Consider the following 6,410-nt stretch of genomic DNA (forward strand, 5'->3'; position numbering starts at 1 on the left):
TGGAATACATTTCAATTAACGGATGTGCCTTGTTAAAAGTTAATTTGTGGAATTTCTCTCCTTAATGAGTTTGAGCCAATCAGCTGTGTTGTGTCAAGGTAGGGGGTTATAGAGAAGATAGCCCTAGTTGGTTAAAGACCAAGTCCATATTATGTCAAGAACAGCTCAAAGAATAAGCAAAGAGAAACAACAGTACATCATTACTTTAAGACATGAAGGTCAGTCAATCCAGAAAATGTCAATAACTTTGAATGTTTCTTCAAGTGTAGTCGCAAAAACCATCAAGCGCTATGATGAAACTGGCTCTCATGAGGACTGCCACAGGAATGGAAGACCCAGCGTTACCTCCGCTACAGAGAATAAGTCAATTAGAGTTAACTGCACCTCATATTGCAGCCCAAATAAATGCTCACAGAGTTTAAGTAACAGACACATCTTAATATCAACTGTTCAGCCGCGACTGCGTGAATCAGGACTTCATGGTCAAATTGCTGCAAAGAAACCACTACTAAAGGAGACCAATAATAAGAAGAGACTTGCTGGGGCCAAGAAAAATGAGCAAAGTACATTAGACGAGTTAGAAATCTGTCCTTTGGTCAGATGAGTTCAAATTGGAGAATTTTGGTTCCGATCTCTGTGTCTTTGTGAGATGCAGAGTAGGTGACCGGATTATCTTTGCATATGTGGTTCCTACCGTGAAGCATGGAGGAGGAGGTGTGATGGTGTGGGGGGTGCTTTGTTGGTGACACTGTCAGTGATTTATTTCGAATTCAAGGCACACTTAACCAGCATGGCTAGCACAGAATTTTATAGCTATACGCCATCCTATCTGGTTTGTGCTTAGTGGGACTATCATTTGTTTTTCAACAGGACAATGATGCAACACACTTCCAGGCTGTGTAAGGGCTATTTGACCAAGAAGTAGAGTGATGGAGCACTGCATCAGATAACCTGGCCTCCACAATCACCCAACCTCAACCCAATTGAGATGGTTTGGGATAAGTCAGACCGCAGAGTGAAGGAAAAGCAGCCAACAAGTGCTCAGCATATGTGGGAACTTCTTCAAGACTGTTGGAAAAGCATTCCAGGTGAAGCTGGTTGAGAGAATGCCAAGAATGTGCAAAGCTGTCAACAAGGCAAAGGGTGGCTACTTTGAAGAATCTCAAATACATAATCAATTTTGATTTGTTAAACACTTTTTTGGTTACTACATGATTCCATATGTGTTATTTCATAGTGTTGATGTATTCACTATCATTCTACAATGTAGAAAATAGTTTTGAAAAATAAAGAAAACCACGGGAATGTCCAAACATGTGACTGGTACTGTAGTTACCATTGTGAAATCCTTAGTGCTGTGATTAACTGACACTTCAATGAATCATTTTTAAACAACTAATTGGCCGATTGTTGGTTCAATTATTTAAATCCCATTTCATTATGTTGTTCTCTGTGAACTCGAGTAGGTGTGTCCAAACTTTTGACTGGTACTGTATATCAATAGCAAATCATTTCTGGGTAACAATTAAATAACTTACTGTAATAATATATTTCCATAAAAATTGTCAAAAATAGCTTTTAGCAACAAAAAAAAAACTATTTCTCAAGCTAAAATGTTGTTGGACTGTTGAGATTGGTCTGAGTGGAGAGAGGAAAACTGAAAACTAGTTGTTATTGGAAGAGAGGTTTGGAACTCACTTTGTTATTGGTCTGTTAACCTATTTACTGCAGTGTGATGTCACCATGGAAAGCTGAAACTCCCACACATGCAAACCTGCTTGTTAGAAGGTCCTTTGTAGATTGTATTTTCAACCAGCAACTCTAAGGAAATACAGTTGAAGTCAGAAGTTTTCATACACCTTAGTCAAATACATTTAAAATCAGTTTTTCACAATTCCTGACATTTAATCCTAGTAACATTTCCCTGTCTTAGGTCAGTTAGGATCACCACTTTATTTTAAGAATGTGAAATATCAGAATAATAGTAGAGAGAATGATTTATTTCAGCTTTTATTTCTTTCATCACATTCCTAGTGAGTCAGAAGTTTACATACACTCAATTAATACTTGGTAGCATTGCCTTTAAATTGTTTAACTTGGGTCAAACATTTCGGGTAGCCTTCCACAAGCTTCCCACAATAAGTTGGGTGGATTTTGTCTCATTCCTCCTGACAGAGATGGTGTAACTGAGTCAGGTTTGTAGGTCTCCTTGCTCACACACACTTTTTCAGTTCTGCCCACAAATGTTCTATAGGATTGAGGTCAGGGCTTTGTGATGGCCTCTCCAATACCTTGACTTTGTTGTCCTTAAGCCATTTTGCCACAACTTTGGAAGTATGCTTGGGGTCATTGTCCATTTGAAAGACCCATTTGCGACCAAGCTTTAACTTCCTGACTGATGTCTTGAGATGTTGCTTAAATATATCCACATAATTTTCCTACCTCATGATGCCATCTATTTTGTGAAGTGCACCAGTCCCTCCTGCAGCAAAGCACCCCCACAACATGATGCTGCCACCCCGTGCTTCACGGTTGGGATGGTGTTCTTTGACTTGCAAGCATCCCCCTTTTTCTTCAAAACATAACAATGGTCATTATGGCCAAACAGTTCTATTTTTGTTTCATCAGACCAGAGGACATTTCTCCAAAAAGTAGAATCTTTGTCACCATGTGCAGTTGCAAACCGTAGTCTGGCTTTTTTATGGCGGTTTTGGAGCAGTGGCGTCTTCCTAGCTGAGCGGCCTTTCAGGTTATGTTAATATAGGACTGGTTTTACTGTGGATATAGATACTTTTGTAACTGTTTCCTCCAGCATCTTCACAAGGTCCTTTGCTGTTTTTCTGGGATTGATTTGCACTTTTTGCACCAAAGTACGTTCATCTCTAGGAAACAGAACGCATCTCCTTCCTGAGCGGTATGACGGCTGCGTGGTCCCATGGTGTTTATACTTGCGTACTATTGTTTGTACAGATGAACGTGGTACCTTCAGGCGTTTGGAAATTGCTCCCAAGGATGAACCAGACTTGTGGAGGTTTACAATTTTTAGATTTTCCCATGATGTCAAGCAAAGAGGCACTGTGTTTGAAGGTAGGCCTTGATATACATCCACAGGTACACCTCCAAATGACTGAAATGATGCCAATTAGCCTAACAGAAACTTCTAAAGCCATGATATCATTTTCTGAAATGTTCCAAGCTGTTTAAAGGCACAGTCAGCTTAGTGTATGCAAACTTCTGACCCACTGGAATTGTGATACAGTGAATTATAAGTGAAATAATCTGTCTGTAAACAATTGTTGGAACAATTAAATGTGTCATGCACAAGGTAGATGTCCTAACTGACTTGCCAAAACTATAGTTTGTTAGCAAGAAATGTGTGCAGTGGTTGAAACACTTAGGTTGGAGTCATTAAAACTAGTTTATGTAAACTTCCGACTTCAACTGTAACACTGGGAAAAAAAATCACACTTTTACAGTGTTAGTTTTATCATTTTTTGTACAATATGATACAGAACAGAGTAAAAACTGAATTTCGACTGCAATGAACCCTGGCAGGCATGAGCTGTAGGCTACTGTTCTGTTTGTTGCAATAATCACATTCAATAAGAGCTCAATTAATTCACAGTCCCCAGACCCCTACACACAAACAGGCGGTGCAGCCTCTGAAGCACCTTATCACAATTAGGCTATTAGTGATTCCATTAGAAAGCTGAAAAAGTATGATAATGATGTTAGCGTTGTCCTGGCAACTCCATGGCTTTTCGTGACTATAAAACAGCTTTGAGGGGCGGTATGTTTTTTGCGGTGTGCATCAGGTTGGGAGAGAGGTTACACCAAACCTGCTCCTGGACAGATACTGCTTCGTGTCTAACATACCGTTATTCTATCAATTAAGTCATCATGTTGAAACTTCCGGAAAAGTCCAGCAGCCAAACAGGCACCAGAATCCTCCTCGAGGCCATGTCGAACGATAAGGTCCACCTGGCGAGGTTCATTCTCGACGCACTGGATGGGAAAATCATCGACTCCAAAACGGAGGGCGCGCAGACCCCTCTCATCTCATCTGTTCTGCTACCCGAATGTCAGACCAGGTCCAAATTCATAGAGATGCTTCTCAATAGGGGCGCCAGCGTCAATTGTCAAGACGAGAGCGGCCGCACTGCGCTCAGTTACGCATGTGAAAAAGGTTACCTTGACGCGGTGAAGATTTTGGTTAGAAACAACGCAGATCCAGAGATGGTTGACGCGTGGGGGAACACTGCGCTGATGTATGCGGCAGTGGCTGGTCACTCACCGGTCGTTGCGTTCTTGGTGAGAGCCTTCAAGAGACTGGGGCTTCAAATAGACCGACAGAATAACGTTGGTAACTCGGCAGTGGAGGTAGCAAAGCTTCTCGGCCACACAGACTGTTTTTATGCGCTTACCAGTAACTCAAAGAAAACCCGTGAAAATGACGTTGGAGGTCAGAAAGATGGTCATTCCCACGTCAGCTCGGATTGTAACGTAAATGAGGAAAAGTTGGAGAGAAAGTTATTGGATCCAATTAAGACACCAGACGTTCTCCAGGCCTGTCCCCAAAGCAACAGCTTGACAGCAGTGGACGGGACATGGCTCCCGAGGCGTTCGGGTCGCAGAAGAAATTCTTTGATCTTAAAGAGTCGATTACAGTCAATGGATTCCATTGAGGAGTTTGAGAGAGAGATTGACATCCCCACATTCCCACAGGAGCTGGTTTTCTCGGGTGTTCTCACCCCCAAACCCCCTCCTCGATCTAACAACTTCCAGACCTGCCCAAACCCGAAAACAATCTGTGTCATCACCAAACTTGGGGAAAAGTTCACCAGCTCCGACAATCACTTGCCTCCTCTTACCAGAGGATCTGAGCATCTAAATCACATGTCAGTTCTATATTCGCCCCGGCCGGCCAAAAACAACCTCAAAACCACCAAAAGCTGCGTGTCAATATCTGCGCCAATAGCCTCTTCATCCTCTCGTCTTGGTGTTCTACTAACTCCTATCACAGGCAACAAAGGCAAAGACGAATGGGATGATGTCAAACTGAAAACAGGACCTGCCTTTAGTGTGAGGAGATTTGACGAGAGCTACTACCAGAAAAGGTGCAGTTTGCCCACAAGCATCCTCAGTCCTGCACCCCCTGACCGTTCGAAAATGCCTTTACACAAAACCAAAACTATGTGGAGAAACGTTTCACCGACGGCCAACACCGAAATTCCAGATTTTACACCACCTGTCACCAACTCCTCAACGACGTTCACGGTATTGGGCAACAAACTGTTTCGGAGGTTTACATTCCCCGCGTTTAAACAGAGCGGGAAGGAGGCGCAGGGGGGCGCGTGTGGAGGAGATCCCGCCTCAGGTTCACCGCGAGGAATGCCGCGTTCAGAGACGTTCCCGCTGAGCACAAGACACCCGCAGGTGGGTAGCAAGCCCAGCATTGACAGTATCAGTGCAGTGAAATGCGAGTTTGACTTCAATTTTAAAACGGCCCATTCCTCTTAAACAGTATTTCTCTGAGGATCATGCGTAATAGCCAAATGTCCTTTTGGAGAGTTGCGGTGTGTGAAGGCTTCCCCCCCCCCACTTCTTTTATTCCAACACTACTAACACATTTTATTAAACGTGCCTAATTGTGATTCTAGATTAAGGACTATAGGAGATGAGTTGAATCAGGTGTGTTAGTTCTGCCTTGGGCTGGAACAAATACCTGCACACACTAGTGTTGGGAAGGGGGCGGGACAAACGCAAAGGCAGATCCACCCGGAAACCTCATGCAGCACAAATAGGATTCCTGTGCTACTGTAAAGATGATGTACATTTACTTTGAAGAACATCACTTTCATAGCTACTCATATCGGTTGTGAAATATCAATACTATACATGTCATTTCTTTAAATTGTTTTCATGGATTGCATTTCTATTTCAGTTACATTCTTGAATTGTGAAATATTAAGATGAATTAATAAATCATCGTTGGTATTTCTAAATGGAAAGTGTTTGTGTTCTTTGGAGGAGGAAAGTGTGTGTGTGTGTTTCCTCAATGTCAAGCTTCTTTGTAAGTTGTGAAATCTTCATATAACCTTGACGTCAGAATACTGGGTCATTCTGGAAAGTCTACTGAGAAAGCTATCACCTTTATACTGCGCTATGGTTATTTCATGTATTATTTATTGCCTATGTTTGTGGAAACAATGTGAAGGAGGGGGGGGGGTAGAGGTGACATGAGTATAGAGGTGTCAGAGCTGAAACGGTTGACAGACAGTTTTGACCCGATCAGCTATTATTTTCTGAGTGCGTGGCATACACTGGCAATGTCCGCTATTGCCAAATTACAAGAGATACAACATCATCTGACACATCACACATATTCATTCGTGCCGTGTGTTTATTAC

At 42.4% G+C, this 6,410-nt stretch overlaps 1 protein-coding gene across 1 annotated transcript in view; it reads left to right on the forward strand.

Annotated features, from left to right (window-relative positions):
• The window catches only part of LOC135557797 (1-phosphatidylinositol 4,5-bisphosphate phosphodiesterase beta-4-like), a 185,752-nt gene extending 184,394 nt beyond the window's left edge, over window positions 1-1,358 (forward strand). Inside the window, exon 41 of the transcript XR_010458264.1 lies at window positions 871-1,358. The gene's annotated coding sequence lies outside the window, so the exon portion shown is untranslated. The remainder of the gene's footprint in view (window positions 1-870) is intronic.
• Window positions 1,359-6,410: the final 5,052 nt, after the last annotated feature.

The sequence above is a fragment of the Oncorhynchus masou genome, chromosome 16 (assembly GCF_036934945.1).
Source record: "Oncorhynchus masou masou isolate Uvic2021 chromosome 16, UVic_Omas_1.1, whole genome shotgun sequence".
Classification (NCBI taxonomy): domain Eukaryota; kingdom Metazoa; phylum Chordata; class Actinopteri; order Salmoniformes; family Salmonidae; genus Oncorhynchus; species Oncorhynchus masou.